Here is a 20667-nt window from a genome sequence, read left to right on the forward strand (position 1 = left end):
ATTTCCAGATAGTTGTGGAATAGCTCACTGTTGGTTAAATGAGAGGTGTGTTAGCCAATTAGCATACAGTTGGGCTTAGTTGATTTGCATATGTCTGTGCGTATTACTAGAAGCTACTTTCTATGCCACTCAAAACTTTGTAATTTGGTGAGATTTGATAAGCTATAAGCAGTGATTATAATTAGGAAACACCACTATGTAGCAAATATAAATAAAACTTACTTTTTAAAGTCACAGTTTTGCATTTGTTTTTTAAAAACATATCTGACCTCAAAGAATATTATTAACTTTGCCTATCTGCTTTTAAATATATATATGTATATGTATATATATATATTCCCAAATAATATTTGATTCATATAAAACAGAAGGTATTCAGTATATTTGTTACATGATTGAATGAAGAAATTATGAGTTTTAGATCCACATATTTGACTTTGCCAGGTTAGAATGTTTTGTAATTGTTAGCATGATCTGACAACTAAGCAGGAGCAATTTTATCTTCTTCCTGTTTATATATTATCTGTAATGCAAAAGACAGCTTCACAATCCTCAGAAGAATCTTAGTGCTTGCCAAGTACATTTCCCCCCTGACATTCTTAAATGCAATATTTTCATTTTATATCATGCCATGTGACATAAAACCAGAAAAAAAAATGCCTACCCTAGTTGCTTAAGCTCTTATTTCTCAGAATAGAAAAACAGCATTTTATGTATCATTTGTTAATAGGTGAAATCTTACTGGAAAAAAAAGTAGACCATTTATTGTGGGATAGACAATACGTTTTTCAAAATATGGCAAGAGTGTCAAAATAGCAGAACACTATTCATTGATCTGAATAAGATTATTATAAATCATTCTCCACCATCACCATTCTCTCACCCAGACTAGTGCTTCAGCTAAACACTAGCCAGCCAACCGGAGTTGCCAATGAGGCAGACTACCAGAATTCCTTGAAGAAGAAAAGGAAGGTTGGTCTGCACACAGAAACAAGCTCAGTAATTACCTCAAGAATATTAGTAGAAACAGAGAATCAGTGCTCTGATTTTACCACAATCAATATATCTTAGGAATCAAGTCTGAGTTGAAATTTAATAATTACCTTAGCTTCATTAGTTAAAGAAAGGAAAACTAGATCAACCTCTAACTTCCTCTTTGGAACAACCTCCCTCATGGGATCTTTAACTCCTTGCCTTTTCTATAGCAGAGAAAGAAGAAATTTATAGTCTTTCAGCCCCTGATCTCCTTGCTTTGAGTGAGGGGGATTGAAACACTTAAAGTAAGCAAAGAGAAAGAAAAGTCACAAATGAGTCACTAAGTGGAATAAAATCTGTGCTTTCATCAAAACCTTCTGTGACTCATCGATATTTTTTTCTCCTCCACAATATACCATGGTAAAGTCACTGCCTTAGTCATTCAATCAAGGGAGAATTGCATTTGAGTTCATTTCTAAAAATGAAGTCATAAAATTTCTCTGAGTGAAAAATGATGAACTATATTAACTCAGTTTGCATACATCCCAAACAAGGCAGGGAAGAAACCTGATTTGTAACTGTTGATGTCACTGAAATTCAAAGATGTGTACAATTTCTAAACTTGTTTTCCATTCCAATTTGGTGAGAGAAAGTATTTTCTTCAATTATGTGAATTTCCAAAATTTTAAAAATTTTTTTTACAAGCACAGTTAGCTAATTCTTGGGATCTGAGTAAATAATGCTACAATATAACAAACCCCCCCCAAAAAAAGAAATCACAATGTGTTAGCATTTATAAAAAGTTATACCTGTCCAAACAAGTCATATAAACACTTAGATTTGTCACTGAGCATCATACAGACCTCATCGATTTCTTTTTATTCAAATTAGAAACTACAAACCTCTGTCAGTATTGTGAAGTAGAAAGTGTTATAGGTAGATATAGTTAGATATGTAGGTACATAGGTAGGTAGATAAATAATACAGAGAGGGAATAAGAGAGAGACACACAGAGAGAGACAGAGAGAATAGATAGCTATTTCTTTAACTGTAAGGCAAAATTAAAAGGCAAAACTGTAAGGCAAAATTAAACAATAAAACCACAAAAATACCTGATGGGAGCTCAGAAAATTTGCAAGTTTCTCAATGGCTAGATTTTCATAAGACTCAAATAAGGCTTTAAAGACAAAGTGAAATGATGGTCAGGATAAAATGGGAGTTGATCTTTAAGTCAGGTAGACTACTCTTCTTAATACACACTCCTAATTTGGATTCCATTCTTATTTGGGACTCTAGAAAAACTAAGTTACTTATTATAAGAAAATACTTGGACTCTCTAAACCTGTGATTAAAATAAATAAATAACATTTATGGCATTGTACATAAAGGAGTTACAACAAATAGAAAAAAAATATCATATCTTACTAAGTTTATAGATATTAGAATAAATATTGTTATATTTGTCTGAGAAAATATTGTTTTTGTGTGTGTGTTAATGGTTGTCTTTTGACACCTATTTTGAGAGACAAAGACTCACAATTTGTCTGTAAATAGACCACATTGCTTAGTATAGTTATGGTCTAATGTATTATCCAGACCACCTCTCCATGCTTTGTTTTCCTGGAAATTTTTCAGCATGGAGTCAAGAATCCTTGTGCTTTAGAAGTTCATTCTGAAGTGTTCATTGCTGTTTTTAAGAAGTTCAGTGAATGCGACTTTGGCAAGTTAATCTCAATAAAGGAAGATAACCTCTTCAAAGTTCAGGAAGTGCCATCATTTTGACCTTTGTCACATAGCAGGAAATGAAAAGTAGCACCATGCCCTTTCTTCCTCTTTTCCCTGCCCATGTTTCTCAGTTCTTGACCCATCTGTCTTCCTCTATACAAGAGAAATGACCTTATTTTACCTCTCTAATCCCCCAATGAAGGCACTGAACCCAACTTCTTGGGGTTAATTACCTGATCCTCTCTGGTCATCTTCCTGCTCAAGTCCTTTGTGCTGTTAGAATTTCCATTCCATTGTTTCATTGCTTGCCCATTTGTTGGACCCTAGCTGGGCAAAGTCAAGCTAACAAAGGCCATAGTCTTTTAGATACTGATATGAAATATGTATAAAATACGAAATATTATATATGTATTTCTATTTTTAAAGAAATATAATATTTGTTTCAATCTCAATCTAAAACAAGATTCACCATCTCTTTTAACAAAGCCCTCAGGAGATACTGTCCAAAAGCTGAATAAATGATTTTCAGGAGCGATATATTACATAGTAAGTTCTCAATTACTACCTAGGAGAATATTATAAAATGCAATAATACAAGCACACACAGACACAATATTTGAGCTATGTGTAGCTTTTTTGAAAGGCTGTTTTTATGTAAATTTAAAAGTTAATTATTATTTAAAATGTATAAAATGTTACTTTTTAAAAAAAAGGCATATATTTATAATGAAAATTTGATTTTGCCTTAATTGTGCAAATTTAATAGGATTTTCTTAAAGGCCCAATGTGTTTAAATACTCCTCATCACCACTGTGCCTCTTATCCATTTTTGACACCTAAAAATATATTAAAAAATGGATTAAGACTTTATTGTTGCTAGAGTAAGTGAGCCTTACAATTTCCAAATGAAGCAGAGAATATGTATCTACTCAATGCAAAATCCTGAGTTGATATTTAGCTTTATCCATACATACAGGTCTACTGTTCACCACACTTATTCTAATCAGCTCTGTCTGCAGTCTATCATTAATTACTTCAAAAATTACATGGCATCTGGTTGAGGGGGCTCATGCCTGTAATCCCAGCACTTTGGGAAGCTGAGGCGAGTGGACCACCTGAGGTCAGGAGTTCAACCAGCCTGCCCAACATGGTGAAACCCCATCTTTACTAAAAATACAAAAAAAAGAAATAGCTGGGCATAGTGGCATGCGCCTGTAATCTCAGCTATTCAGGAGGCTGAGGCAGGAGAATCACTAGAACCCATGAGGCGGAGGTTGCGGAGAGCCAAGATCGCGCCATTGCACCCCACCCTGGGCAACAAGAGTGAAACTCCAACTAAAAAAAAAAAAAAGTCATATTGCAAAGATAATTTTTCAAAACCAAAACCACGGATTTGAAGCTTTCAAGAGTATCCCAGAGGCAAAATAATAATAATAATGATACTAATAATAATATAACAATCTAAAAAGTCTATTTCTGAGGTATCTTCCATAGGAACCTTCAGGTTGTGCTTAATGAAATAGATCTCTCAGATGTAAGACAATTTAATATCATGAGTAGAAATCAACTATCTTTCTCTTATAATTGGTTGTTATGGAAAACTGTGAACTCTTCAGTATAGTTAAAAAAAGGAAATGTTCTTAGTTTATACTAGTTATCAAAGCAGTGGAAGAAGATGGGAAGCTAACTCTGAGAAGGGGATATCTTTAGTAAATATGACTAAGGGATTATGACTTTTGTTGGCCACAGTGAATTGCCACAATCCAATGATTCAGGCAATTGTTTTTGCTAAGATGGTTGGAAATAAGGTCATTTCTTTTGGGCATATTTTTTAATGTCAGCCTCTACTAACCAAAGGAAAAGTGTCGTAAAAAATAGATGAAGAAACACATTTTAATCTAATGAATCATATCCTAAAAAATGACAAGCAAGTAGAGACATAATAGATTTCCTATAGTTGAAATTACTAGTTATTTGCATAATCCCAACATTTATCTGTTAAAAAACAATATGTATACACATATTTTTTGTTTCAAAGAAGAACAGCAGGAAAAATAGCCATAGAGTGAAAATTCATAGGTCTGACAAAAATTATATATGATAAAGTATATTTATGTTGAATAAATCCCAAATTTACTTTTTCTTCATTTAAAGTTTGAATATAGAACTGCTTCTTAGTTTTATGTCAACTTTTGAATAAATGAGTCATAAGAAATAAAGCTATTGGTTGATAACAGAAAATATAATAACAGTAATCACATTTTGACATTTCTATTGCACCTTTCACCTTGATAAAAATCTAAGGCAATTAACCTGAAAGTCATTTCTGTACTCAGAATTTGCAAGCTCCAACTGAATCCAGTTACTTCTAAGTTACCTCAAAGTGTAAGCAGAACATCCACAGCCCTGTTGGCCTGTCAACCTACATGAATGGCACTTGCTACCAACAGACCTCTGAGGCCAGGTGAATCTATATGGACCCTTAAATAATGGCCAGTAAGTCAAAAAGCTAATATCATTTCATATCAAGTAATGAATTATACAACTTCCCTGTCATTATATGTCAAGGCTAGGCATGCCAGTCATTAAGCAGTTAATCTGTCAACCCAACAGAATATTAGTAGCTTAAGTTTTAAGGACATTTCTACATTGTATAATTTAAATTCCCACCAGGTACAGGAAACAAATTTTGCAACATTTTTGTCTTATCAACCCACTGTGTTAACATCTTCAGTAGACAGGCAATTCTAAGTGTCAGGAGATTATCTACTGTTGTCTGAAGGGTTAACCTTAGATGCCTATTTTTTTATGTTGCTAAACACATGTAAGACTTTCTAAGCCTTAAATCTGATGAACAAAAAATTATATACTAAAGGTACTAGAGGTTAAAAACCTCTTGAGTTTTTAATAGAGTTAAAAACACTATTCTAAATGTTAGAATATAGCTTCGCAGCACAGTGGTGGCATAAAGGAAGGAAAAAACCATTCTACTTGAGTGAAGAGTAGATCAGAAAGGGCTTCACGGACATAATGTTTTATGGACAAAATGTTATGCCAAAAATAGTAAGTAATAAAACTGTATTTACATTATTACCTTAAGTTACATTTTAAAAATGAACATTTACATTATTACCTTGTTACATTTAAAAAATGAATTTTTTCTTTACGTAACTTAGGTAGTAAGTTACGTAAAGAAAAAGGAGGCTGAAGGAGGCCAGTGTATTAAACATGGTGCCTCTGCAGGCTGGAATGATGGTGTTTGGTTTTGCTTTGCTTGGCTTTACATAGTCAGGGGATCATATAAAACTTGTTACTCAGGGGAAAAAGTCAAAACAACAGCAAAATGTGTGACACCTAGAATAAAGCACATTGAGTCTACTTGAGGAAGAAGATGATTTTTTTTCATAATCACCCCTCTCCTATTTTAATTAGCTAGCTTCAGAAAAGAGAGTCTTTTCAAGAGAAAAGGTAAAGAATCCTAAATGGATCTACCACAGAGACAAACTTAATAATTCTACTACCTCTACAACAGTTAGATAACATTCACTGTGTGACAGCTGAGTATATATCGGCTTCTAAACTCTAGCATGCAGGCACATAAAACAGTATTTGCATTAACACACTCTTTATGAAATGAATTTGAAAGACTTTTCCGAGTTGTCCTGAAAAAAAAAAAAAAAAAGCAGCCTCCCACAGCTGGCTCCTCTATTTTTGGCTTCTCCTATCCCTGTTTTCATGGCAGCTGAGAAATATTAATGTGAGAAAAGTATCTTTTATTTCAGTCTTTAAAAAAGAACTCAACAGAAAACCCTGCAACTTCAGCAGTAGAGGATAAGAGTTCCAAGATCACACTGTGGAAGTACATTATTGAAATAACCTGTAGGAAAAAGAACATAATATAAAATAATAGGCTCCTCTTACATGTGACATACCCGAAGCTTATGCTGTTTACATAGAATGCATAAACAAACATATTTCACCAAAAGTTAATATGTCCCCTACGAATAATTATAAAAAATAGTTGTATAATCAATCTCATATAGAGAAAAGACACAGTAGAAGAAAAAAGATTTGTCTGATACACCACCATTCAACAGAAACAAGTGATGAACAGATCTATTTGAAGATTAGAGAAACATTTAGCTTTATGAGAAACTTTCCTCCTGACCTTTCCTATAATGCATGCATACATATAAAATCAAATGCTTCATTACATTAATCTAGAAAAAAAGTACCTGTCACATTTGATTCAGCAAACTGGCTTTAAAATAAATACAGAATTGTAGTCCCACATTTGAAAGAGTAATGACAAGTTACTTGAGTTTTATTGACTCAATCAGATCATATGGTGAGTCATTTCCAGACATATCGATAAACTCATTGATTCCTCTCATTCTTGTAGTCACTGGACTATAGAAAAAAGGATCAGTAGCCATTTGACCTTCATTGTGTATTAAACAAACACCAGATGGCAAGGATTCATTCAGGAAATCCATTCTTTCTTCTTCATAGTCATGTTCACACTGTTGCTTCCCACTGAGTCTTTGTATCTGTTTGTCATGGTGCCAGAGCTGCCTGCATAGCACCTTTCATGCATCACAGCTTTCAAATCTTGTCCCATTAGTTTCATTTTGTTTCCATCATAAATAATCTTCCACTTTCTCATACACTCTTTCATTATCTAATAATGGGCTGGGTCATTATACAAAGGAGCCAAGTATTAAAGGGTTAGTGAATACAGTTTGTCCACTTGGTTTCTGGCCAGTGTGTGAACTATTTATTAAACAGATGAATTTATGCAACTAAAAAAGGAGAGACCTAAAGAATACAAACATCCTCATCCTGCTAACAAGTTTTCAGGAACACTAGACATTAAAATGAGGACATTTTTAATCTTAAAATTGGAAACTTTAAAGCACTATACCATGAGCATTAATGTAATTCAACATAATTATTTCAAGAAACACACAAAAGCAAATATGCTATCCACTGAAACATTCCATCACTATTTCTCTCCTTGGCCATTCCCTAGTCTCATTTGGACATCAGCCAGCCATCTAGAAGTGTTGAAATCCTGGTAAGCATTAACAAGCCAAGTGACTCCATTCTAAGGACATTATCTTGTGAGTAAATTTCACAGAGTCCAAGAAGGGAGGCTTGTATTTTTGGACAATGTTGTATACAGGCAAAATAAGAAAGCTGGACGTTATGCAAGATTTATTGCTGACACTGCAAAGTTTAGTACCAACAATGAGTGCTCTCTGGTCTCAGCAGACTGGTTCTTCAGTGTTCATGGGAAGTTAAATGTTGAGCAAATGAACTATTCTCACAGCTAAAACCAGATTCTGCCCATATTTAAGGAAAAGTTAAGAAGTTTAGAATGCAACGTATAGGATTCTGTGAATATGTCAGCACTGAGTTAAGTCATACCAGACTATTATTCTTATAGGCAGGCCAATTATCAGGGGATAATTAGACTGATAATGAGCATTCTGACTGGCTGAGAGGTTCCTCTGAGGCTAGAGCACCCCCTGCCCTTATAAGGCTGTCCTCTGTGCCAAGAATGGTATGTTATAAATGGGACTTTTAAAATGTCCTTTTTTTTGGAAAAACAAGTTTACACTGATTAAAAATAAGGTATTGAATTCTAAACTTACTTTTTAAATAATGAAACCCCTGTTTCATACAGCTATTTAGTAAAATACAATAGAGGTAATTCAAATACTTTGGGTTTTTTTGTAAAATATTTCTATTATATGAAAGTATTTCAACTATATCTAGAAAAAGGATAAAGACCCACTGATGATCCCATCTTCCTAATGAGCCAATTTAATAATTTGGAGTTTGCAATACATTTTAATGCAAAGTCTGCTGTAGCATTTGTATAAGCAAGTTTTGTATTAGGTACCGTTATATGTTAAAGTAAACTCATCATATGCCAACATATTTAATTAAATATTTTCTGCCTAGAATCCTCTTTTCTTCCTTCTTCCAGTAGCTAACTTCTACTTAGTCTTTGACTCCAGCTTAACTTTCACTTTCTGAGGGACAGCATTTGACTTCCCTAAACCAAATTCTTATTATGCACTCTTATACACTGCCTCTTCTTAGCCCTTATCATTGTTTGTGATTATTTGATTAATGTTCATCTCTCCCAACCAATAATAACCTTCATAAGGGCAAAGTGATTCCTCCTTTGCTTAATATTATATTCCAGAAGATGATCGGGCGCATAATAGGTGCTCAATAAATAATCGTTGAGTGAATGAAGAAATGAACATTTTCTACATTCTTCCAGACTGTGGTACGTGAAGAAAGAAGAGAAAATGGTTTGTGTATTGCTCTATCAATAAGAGTACATGTAGCTAAGGATGACATTTGCCCTGATTCCATCACCTCAGCGCTCTGCACTTTTATGTCATTGGTCAACCAGCCCTAACCTAGAAGAAAGTAACAGAGCTGCAATCATGTAAATGACAGTATAGGAAGAAAAAATGAGAAAACAAGTAGAGAAAAATAAATTGCTTAAAGCTCCCAGTAGAAATTGTTGTTAATTGTTTAATGTGCTTTTCTTTGAATGGAAGAAACTTCTTCAAGGCTTTAAGGATGACTTCTGGTTTCATATATAGCTCCTCAGGTTAGAAAGCTTAGAAATCTGAAAACTACATTAAAAGCAACTCATCATATACTGCTTCAGTCCACTGAGTTCAAACCACAGAATAAAAATGACCAACCATTTCCAACCTAAACCATAAATCACAAATGTTATCTCATATGTCAACTTAAATTTTTATTAAAATCTGCTCAATTTATTACCAACATTTACAAACTTCATCATGTGGTTCAATTTTATCTCAATTGCTAATATGATCTGAAATATCTTGGTTTATGGTGTAGAAATTTCATTTTTTAAAGAACTCACAATTTCCTATTGTCTTTTATTATATAAATTGGAAATTCAATTGTAAATCCATATGTAAATAGTGTTTACTGAAAACATCTATAAAATTTTATGTTCTATGGGAAAGTATGTTTAAAAGTCTGAAAAATTAAGTTATTTCATTGACCCTTTTTTCATTCACAGGAATATTATTTAGAAAGGCCACAGCATTTAATTTTTTAACTAATAAACTACATTTTAGGGAAGTTTTAGGTTAGAGAAAAATTGAGAATTACAGAGTTTTCACACACTATCAACATTCCATACCACAGTAGTACATTTATCATTCAAAGTTCATAGTTTGTATGAGGGTTTCCTCTTGGTGCTATACATTCTAGTTTTGACAAATATATAATAACATGTATTTACCATTGCAGTTACATACGGAATAGTTTTACTGCTCTAAAAATCTTCCATGCTTTGCCTATTCATCCCTACCTCTCCCCTAAACCCTGACAACCACTTTTATGTTTACTGTCTCCATAGTTTTTCCTTTTCCAGAATGGCATACAGTTTGGATTATACAGTATGTTAGTCTTTTAAGACTGACTTCTTTCACTTAATAATATATATATATATATTTTTTCATTTATTGCTCTTTTATTGAATGATGGATTATTGAATAGGTTTTTAAGGAATAGGTTGTATTTGGTTACATGAATAAGTTCTTTAGTGGTGACTTCTGAGAGTTTGGTGCACCCATCACCTGAGCAGAGTACACTGTACTCACTGTGTAGTCTTTTATCCTTCACCCACCTTGCATCCTTTCCCGGAGTCCCCAAAGTCCATTGCATCATTCTTATTCCTTTGCATTCTCATAGCTTAGCTCTCACTTATGGGTGAGAACATATGATTTTTTGGTTTTCCATTCCTGAGTTACTTCGCTTAGAATAATGATCTCCAGTTCCATCCAGGTTTCTGGGAATGCCATTATTCTATTCCTTTTTATGGCCGAGTACTATTCCATGATATCTATCTATCTATCTATCTATCTATCTATCTATCTATCTATCACAATTTCTTTTTTTTTTTTTAATTTTTTATTGGATTATAGGTTTTGGGGTACATGAGCAGAGCATGCAAGACAGTTGCGTAGGTACACACATGACAGTGTGCTTTGCTTTTCTTCTCCCCTTCACCCACATTTGGCATTTCTCCCCAGGCTATCCCTCCCCACCTCCCCCTCCCACTGGCCCTCCCCTTTTCCCCCCAATAGACCCCAGTGTTTAGTACTCCCCTTTCTGTGTCCATGTGTTCTCATTTTTCATCACCCACCTATGAGTGAGAATATGCGGTGTTTCATTTTCTGTTCTTGTGTCAGTTTGCTGAGGATGATGTTCTCCAGATTCATCCATGTCCCTACAAACGACACGAACTCATCATTTCTGATTGCTGCATAATATTCCATGGTGTATATGTGCCACATTTTTCCAATCCAGTCTATTATCAATGGGCATAAGGAACACTTTTACACTGTTGGTGGGAGTGTAAATTAGTTCAACCATTGTGGAAGACAGTGTGGCGATTCCTCAAGGCCTTAGAAATAGAAATTCCATTTGACCCAGCAATCCCATTACTGGGTATATATCCAAAAGACTATAAATCGTTCTACTATAAGGACACATGTACACGAATGTTCATTGCAGCACTGTTTACAATAGCAAAGACCTGGAATAATATATATTTAAGTTCCCTCCATGCTTTTTCATGGCATGATAATTTTTTTTAAGCACTGAGAAATATTCCATTATCTGAATCCACTACAGTTTATTTATCCATTCACCTAGTAAAGGACATCTTTGTTGCTTTCAAGTTTTGACAATTATGAGTAAAGCTTTAAAAAACATGCATGTGCAGGCTTTTGTGTTAAAATAAAGTTTCATTCGTTAGGTAAATATCAAGGAGCACCATTGCTGGATTGTATGGTAAGAGTCTGATTTGTTTTGTGGGAAACTGCCAAACTGTCTTCAAAGTTACATTGAATTCTCATTAGCCATAACTGAGAATTTTTTTGCTCTATATCCTCACTAACCTTTGGTATTGTCAGTGTTTTAGATTTTGGTCATCCTAATAAGTGTATGGTGGCATTGTTGTTTAAATATGATGTCAAACATCTTTTCATGTGGTTACTTGCCATCTGCATATCTTCTTTGGTGAGAATTTGTTCAAGACTTTTGTCCAATTTTATTCAGGTTATTTTCTTATTGTTGAGTTTTCAGTGTTCTTAGTATATTTTGGATAACAGATATTTATCAGATTTGTCTTTTGCAAACATTTTTCTCCAAGTCTTTAGTTTGGCTTATTCTCTTCATATTAGATTTCATAGAGCAGAAGTTTTGAATTTTAGTTTTGTAGTTTTGCATTTTACATTTGGGTCTATGATTCATTCTGAGCTAATTTTTGCAAAGGATTTAAGATCCATATCTAGATTTTTTTTGCATGTGCATGTTTAGTTGTTCCACCCCTGTTTGTTGAAATGTCCATCTTTGCCTGATTGTGTTTCCTTTGATCCTCTGTTAAATATTAGTTGACTATATTAATATGGGTCTATTTCTGAGCTCTGTTCTGTTACATTGATCTATTTGTATATTCTTTCACCTATGACACTGTCTTAATTAGTGTAGCAAGTATTGTGTCACCAGAGTGTTAGTTCTCTGACTTTGTTCTTCCTCTTCAATATTGAGTTAATTATTCTGGGTCTTTTGCCTTTTAATATAAACTTTAAGAACAGTTTGTCAATATCAGAAAAAACTTAGTGAGATTGTGCTGGGATTGCATTGCATCTACAGATCAGGTTGGGAAGAACTGACATTGTGACTATAGGTAGCCTTCCTGTCCATGGACATGGACTGTCTCTTCATTTATTTAGATGTTTTGTTGTATTGTTCATCTGTGTTTTGGTTTTATTTCATAGAGGTCTTGCACATATTTTGTTAGGTTTATACTTACGCATTTCACTTTTTAGTGATAATCTAAATGGTAGTGTGTTTTAAATTATAAAGTTCACTTTTTATTACTGGTATATAAAAGTGATTGACTTTTATGTACTAAACTTTTATCATGCACCTTTGATAAAATTGTTTATTTGTTCCAAGAAACTTTTTGTCATTTAAAAAAAGAATTCTACATAGGCAATCATGTCATTTGCAAACAAAGACAGTTTTGCTTCTTCTTTCTTTTTCTGTGCACTTTTTTCTTTTCTTTTCATCTTATTGCAATAATTAGGACTTCCACTATAATGTTGAAAAGCAGTGGTGAGAGGTGATGTCTTGTTGTGTTGCTTACCTAAGTGGGAAAGCCTTGAGTTTCTTACTATTAAGTATTATGTTAGCTGTATATTTTTCTATATGCATTTTTAAAATCAAGTAAGGAAGTTCTCTCTATTCCTAGCTTTCCAAGAGATCTTAACATTAATGGAAGTTGAATTTTTGTCAGATGACTTTTTGAAATTATTAATATGACCACATGATTTTTATTCTTTAGTTTTTGATGTAATTGATTACATTAACTGATTTTCAAAAGCTGAATAAGCTTTGCATACTTGAATAAGTCCCACTTGGTCATGGTGTGCAATTCTTTTTAAATATATTGCATTGGATTTGCTAATGTATTTTGAGGATTTTTACATCTATGTTCATGAGAGATATTGATCTAAAGTTTTCTTTACTCATAATGCCTTTGTCTGCTTTTGGTGTTCAGGCAATTTTGGCCTTATGGAATTAGTTTGTAAGTATTCCCTTTGCTTACACCTTCTGGAATAAATTGTAGAGAATTTGCTTAATTTTTTTTCCAAATGTTTGGTATAATTCAACAGTAAACCCAACTGCGATTGGTGCTTTCTGTTTTGTAGGAATACTAATTATGGATTCTGCTTTTTAAATAGGTACAAGACACTTTATATTGTCTAATTTTCACTTTGTGAACTTTGGCAGGTATATCTTTTAAGAAATTTGTTCATTTTATTTAAGTTATCAAATTTATGGGCATAGAATTGTCCATAATATGACTTGATTACCTTTTTAATATCAATTGTATCTAAGGTGATACAATTACCTTAGTACCATTTTGTGTCTTTTCTCTTTTTTCCATAAGCAACCTGGCTCGAGGCTTATCAATATTATTGATCTTGTCAAAGAGTCAGTTTTCGGTCTCACTGACTTTTTTCTACTGATTTCCTATCTGCGATTTTATTGATTATTGCTCTGATTTTTGTTTCCTTTCTCTTGCTCACTTTGGATTTAATTTGCTCTTTTTTCTTAATATTTTAAGGTGGAAGCTTAGATATTGACATTAAATCTTTCTTCTTTTCTATTATACACATTCTATGCTATAAATTTGCCTCCAAGTGCTGCTTTTTCTACATTCCACACATTTTGATGAGTTGCATTTTTATTTTAATTTACTTTAAAATATGCTGTAATTATCTTGAGATTTTTTTTGAGCCAATTATTATTTAGAAATGCCTTATTTAGTATCCAAATATTTTGGGATTTTCCAGCTTTATTTCTGTAATCTATTTTTAGTTTGATTCCACCGTGGTCTCAGAGCAGACATTGCATAATTCTTGTTCTTCAAAATTTGTTAATACATGTTTTATGGCTCAGAATGTGGTTTATCTTGGTGAATGTTTCATATACTCTTGAGAAGAGTGTGTACTCTGCTGTTGTTGAGTGAAAAACTCTATAGATGTTATTTATGTCTAGTTGATTGATGGTGTTGTTAAATTCAAGTATATCTTTATTGATTTTCTGCTCGATTGATTTGTCCATTGATAGATTTATAATAGATATGTGTTAAAATTTCCTACTATACTAGTGTATTCAACTATTTCTCCTTGATGTTTTATCTGTTCTTTCTTCCTGTGTTTTGACACGCCATTACTAGTCACGTACACACTAAGGACTGTTATGTTTTCTTGGAGTATTTTTCCCTTTATCATTATTTAATGCCCTTATTTATCCCTGATACCTTTCCTTGCTCTAAAGTCTGCTCTATCTAAAATTAATATAACTATTCTAACTTTCTTTTGATTAGTGTTCGCATGGTATATCTTTCTCCTTCCCTTTACTTTTAATGTATATGAATCTTTATATTTATAATGAGTTCTTTTTTGGCAATCTATGTTAGGTCTTGATTTTTGATACACTATTACTATCTTAGTCTTTTAACTGATGTATTTAGACTCCTGATTTTTAAAGTAACTATTTATATAGTTTGATTAATACCTACTATATTTGTTTCTGTTTTCTGTATTTATTGTCTTTGTTTTTATTTTTGTCTTCTATACTTTTTCTTTCCTTTATAGGGTTAATTGAACATTTTATTTGATTTTATTTTCTCTCCATTCTTAAAATATAACTATAATTTCTTTTTTACTTGTTTTAGTAGCTGTCCTAAAGTTTACTTACCATAGACATGTCTAACTAATCTAATTTTACTTTCAAATAGCACTATGAAACACTTGTAGGACAAGTACCATATGATAAAAAGAAAATCCTAATTCCTTTTTCTAAGTCTTTCTATCATTGTTATCTTTTATTTCCCTTATACATAAGCATATATATACATATATATATATATACACATAAACATACACAATCAAATACATTACTTTCTGTTTTTATGAACAAACTGCTATTTGTTCAGTTAATTAATAACTTAAAAAACAAATTTATGAAAAGTTTACCTTCACTTAGTTTTTTTCCAATGCTCTTTCTTTATGTAGTCCCAAGTTTCTGATATGTATCATATTTCTTCTCTCTGAAGAACTTCTTTTGACTTTTCTGGTATAGCAAGTCTACTGGCCAAAACAAAAAAAAGTCTCAATTCATTTTTATGTATTTCTCCTTCGCTTTCAAGAATAATTTCACAAGGTCAGAATTCTAGATTGGTTTATATTTTTTTAACATGTCACTCTACTCTCTTATTGCTTATATTGTTTCTGAGGAGAGATTGGATGCAATTCTTTTTTTATTTTTTGGGGGGAAGAAGGGAGGGAAGGAGGAAGGGAGGAAGGCAGGAAGGGAGGGAGGGAGGGAGAAAGAAAGGGATGAAGGAAGGAAGGGAGGGAGGGAGGGAGGGAAAGGAGGAAGGGAAGGGAATGAAGGAAATCAAGCAATGAGAGAGACATTGCCAACCTGGATCTAGAGGTTTATAAGTTGATTTTTTTTCTTTTTTTTTTTTGAGAGAAGTAAAGAAAGAAAAAAAAATGAGTAAAGGAGAGGAAGAAAGAGGAAGAGAAAGAGGGAAGGTGAATGGAAATATTGCTTTATTCTGAAAAAAGAATGGGTATTAATAATGGCCAATGAATGTTTCATTTAAACCTATGAGTAGGTGTGATGTGGTATTGACAAGAATGTATATTTTGTGTATTTGAAGTGGAGAGCTCTATAAATATTTATTAAGTTTACTTATTCCGGATCTGAGTTAGAGTCCTTGATATCCTTATTAATTTTCTGTCTCATTGAGTCTAAGTCTCTATGTATCTGGGTGTTAGGATCGTTAACTCTTGTTGTTGTATTGATCCTTTTACCACTATATCTTTGTTGCTTTAAAATCTATTTTATCCAATATGAGAATTGCAACTCCTGCTTTTTATTTATCTGTTTGTTTGTTTGTTTGTTTGTTTATTTTTGCTCTCCATTTGGTTGATAAATCTTTCTCCATTCCTTTGTTTTGGGTCTTTGTGTATCCTTGCATGTGAAACAGGTCTGGATGTAACATGCCATTGGGTTTTGGCTGTGTCTTTTGATTGGGGGATTTAGTCGATTTAAATTTAGGGTTACTGCCATTTGATGTTAACTGGCTGTTGTATCCATTTGTTGATGTAAATTCTTCTTTATGTTGGTGCCCTTTACTTTTTGGTATATTTTTAGAAAGGCTAATACTGGTTGTTTCTTTCTGTGTGTAATGCTTCTTTCAGAAGCTCTTGTAAAGCAGGCAATTCTTATCTTTGCTCCTACATAGGTAAGATGCTTTTTTCCTTCCTTACTTTTTTTCAGTATTTTTTCTTTATATTTTATTTCCTGAAGTTTAAATATTATTTATGTAGGTGTAGTTTTTTTGTCATTTGTTCAGCTTAATGTTCTCTTCACTTTCTGGATCTGTGGTTTGGCATCTGATATTAATTTGGAAAGATTCTCAATCATTATTGCTTCTATGATTGCTTCTGTTCCTTTTTTTCTTTCTTTTCCTTCTGTTATTAGTATTAAACTTATGTTAAATCTGTAGCAGTTGTCCCACAGCTCTTCAACATTCTGTTCTCATATATTATTTTCTCCAGTCTGTTTTTCTTTGCTTTGTAGAATTGGGAGTTTTTATTGTCATCACCTAAAACTCAGAGATTTTTTTCCCATCAAAGACATGTTTCCATCGAAAGGCATTCTTCGTTTCTGTTGTAACATTTCTTATCTCTAGCATTTTTAATTTTTTTTTTTTTTTGAATTTGATTTTTTTTTTAATTTTTTATTGGATTATAGGTTTTGGGGTACATGAGCAGAGCATGCAAGACAGTTGCGTAGGTACACACATGGCAGTGTGCTTTGCTTTTCTTCTCCCCTTCACCCACATTTGGCATTTCTCCCCAGGCTATCTTTCCCCACCTCCCCCTCCCACTGGCCCTCCCCTTCTCAGAATTTCTATCTCTATGCTTATATCGTTCATCTCTTCTTTCACATTGTCTACTTTTTCATTAAATCTCCTAGCATATTTATTACAGTTAAAAAAAATGCTGGTCTAATAATTGGTCTGACAATTCCAATAGATTCCTATCACATCTGATTCTGCTCCTGATATTTTATTCAGTTGTTATAAACTGTGTTGTTTTGTCTATTGGTCTGCTTGTATTTTTTTTTTGAAAGGTTAGCATGATGTACTGAGTAAAAGAAATCATGATAAATTTGCTTTTAGTAATGTAGTGAAAGTCATATAGACTCTGTAGTCTTATGATTAAGTTTTAATCTCTTAATAAGCCTGCCTGTGCCTCCGGGCTGTGAAATTCCCAAATGCTTCTTAATTTACCCTCACCCTACTTAATTGGAAGAGAACTGCTAGAGGAGGATGACACTGGGTATCTCCCATCCCCAATGTCAGTGAGGTCCTGACATAACCCCAACAGGTAAGGCTCTGATTAAAAGGGAAAAAAAAATTTCCTGAGGTCATTCCTTGTTAAGAAAAACAGAATGCTCTGACATATTTCACAACGGTTTATTTTACCCTCCTTCATGTCACCAGGACAGAAGTTAAAAGAGGCTCTTAAATTTATGGCATTCATGAAAAGACCTCCATACTACCACCCTGCAAAACTTCCAACCTGATTTTGTGCTGATCATTTTGTTGTTTCCTCTGTAATTATAAAATACTCTGGTCTGTCCTAGATTCTGAAAATCTAACCACCCAGAATCCTATGATCAGAAAGCAATTCTTCTGACTTGGCCATGCATACTCATTCCCTATCCTACTTCTCTCTTTATTTTTCTCAGTAGCATTTATTACTATATGATATTACTCACAAACATTCAAGTTACCTCCCCCTGACTGCACTAGAGTGTAGGTTTTGTGAAGTCAGGAGCTGTGTCACTTTGGTTAGCTGTTGTATACAGGGCCTAGAATAATGCCTGCATATAATAGATTTGCAAATATTTATTGAATAAATGATTCCCTTACAAGTGAAAATGATTTTCAGTCAAAGTGATTCTATGTCTAGAATGTTAGGATGCTTTTGATACTCAATTGCTTTATTTTATTTGATTTATTTTATTTGATATACTAGCAAATGCATTCAGTCAAAATGTCATTATGTAGGTATAATTTATATGACAGCTTTTCACTAATCTTATTATATGTAAATTTATTTGCATTTTCCAAAAATATATGCCCAGTGGTACAGTGTACTCAAACTCTAGGGCACATACACACTCACTAAATTAGGTTTAATAATCTTTTAAATGCTATCTATTAATATAGAAATACTTATTCTATATAACATTTTAAATATTTTAGTAAAATAAAATATTATGGCTAAAAAATAAAGTACTAAAACCTTAAAAACTTGTTATCTCTGATTGGTGCAATTGTGAATTATTGTTATTTTTTCTTTATACTTTTTGATACTTTCAAAATGTTCTACAATGAATATGTAATAATTTTAAAATAAAGATAAATGTTATTTGAAACAATATTTTAGACTTCTAATAGTAAAATTATAAATCACACAGTAAAATTAAAGACAGAAATAATATATAGAAAAATGTATTCTTGCATTTATCTTGATAGATAGAACACAAATGGGAAAGATTTTTGTCACCTCTATACAGATGACTAGTTCTGAAACTGTTTATTTCCCATAATAATTTTAATAATTTTTATATTTTTTGGGTGTTTTGATGTAATATATTTAATTTATGAAATTATTCTTAGGCTTTTTTCTATTCTATATGAATTAAGTAATATTTTCTTAATAAAATTTATTGTTAAACATTTTCAGATTTGCAGAAAATTATGAGGATAGTACAGAGATGTTCCATAAACTGTTATTTAGTTGACCCCATTATTAAGATCTTACATTTGCATAGTACAATTATTACAATTAATAAGCTAATATTTATATACAATTTTTAACTAAATTCTACATTTTATTTAGATTTCCTTAGTTTTTACCCAATATTTTGTTGTTGTTGTTGTTCCAGAACCCCATCTAAGATATCACACTACCTTAGTCATTATGACTCCGTAGGCTGCTCTACACTTTGTCAGCTATCAGCGTTCTCTTGCTTTGATGACCTTGACAGTTTTGAGGACCATGGATTAGGTATTTTGTAAAATGCCTACTGGGATTTGTTTGATATTCTTCTTGTTATCAAATTGAATGTGTTAGTCTATTTTCATACTGTGATAAGTAACTACCTTAGACTGCTTAACTTATGAAAAAAAGGTTTAATTGGCTAACAGTTTTGCAGGCTTAACACGAAGCATGACTGGGTGGCCTCAGAAGAAAGACAGAATAATGGCAGAAGGCAAAGGGAAACAAGGCACATCTTACTTGATGGCAGGATATAGAGAGAGCCATTTTGGGAATTGCCACACACTTTTAAACCATCAGATCTCATGAGAAGTCACTACTATCATGAGAATAGCATGGGAGGAAACTGCCCCCATGATCCAGTCACCTCCTACCAGGTGTCTCCCTGCAAATTCTCCAATGCTCTGCTTCCTCTTAAACATAAGTTCCAATTTCACACCATATCTTTCTTTATGCATATCAATGCACATTTTTAGAAAAAGCCATGTCACATCTTGAACTCTTTGCTGCTTAGACACTTCCTTAACCAGATACCCTAAATCATCTCTCTCAAGTTCAAATTTCTGCAGATCTCTAGGGCAGGCACAAAATGCTACCCATCTCTGTTAAAGCATAGCAAGAGTGACCTTTGCTTTGGTCACCAGTAAGTTTCTCATCTCCATCTGAGACCACCTCAGCCTGCATTGTCTGTATCACTATCAGCATTTTGGTCAAAATCATTCAACAAGTCTTTAGGATGTTCAAAACTTTCCCCTGTCTTCTTCTGAGCTCTCCCAACTATTCCAGCCTCTGCCCAATACCCAGTTCCAAAATCATTTTCACATTTTCAATTATCCTTATAAAAATATCCCACTTCTCTTGGTACCAATGTTCTGTATTAATCCATTTTCACATTGCTATAAAGAACTACTTGAGACTGAGTAATTTTAAATGAAAGAGGTTTAATGACTCACATTTCCATAGACTTCACAGGAGGAATGACTGAGGGGCCACAGGAAACATAACAATCATGGAGAAAGAGGAAGCAAGATACATCTCACATGGTGTCAGTATAGAGAGACAGCAGGGAGTAAATGCAACATGCTTTTAAACCACACTTTTAGATTTGACGAGAATTCACTCACTATCACAAAACAGCATGGAGGCGAACCAACCCAATGATTCGATCACCTCCCACCAGGTCCATTCCTTGCCATATGGGGATTACAAGTCAAGATACAATTTGTGG

At 33.1% G+C, this 20667-nt stretch overlaps 1 long non-coding RNA gene across 1 annotated transcript in view; it reads right to left on the reverse strand.

Annotated features, from left to right (window-relative positions):
- Positions 1 to 20667, reverse strand: part of LOC128928795 (uncharacterized) — a 47770-nt gene that overhangs the window by 13363 nt on the left and 13740 nt on the right. The window contains exons 3-4 of the long non-coding RNA XR_008474367.2: positions 15327 to 15440; positions 10916 to 10999 (exon numbers count right to left, since the gene is read on the reverse strand). This is a non-coding gene — a long non-coding RNA (uncharacterized LOC128928795). The remainder of the gene's footprint in view (positions 1 to 10915; positions 11000 to 15326; positions 15441 to 20667) is intronic.

Source organism: Callithrix jacchus, chromosome 8 (genome assembly GCF_049354715.1).
Source record: "Callithrix jacchus isolate 240 chromosome 8, calJac240_pri, whole genome shotgun sequence".
NCBI classification, from domain to species: domain Eukaryota; kingdom Metazoa; phylum Chordata; class Mammalia; order Primates; family Cebidae; genus Callithrix; species Callithrix jacchus.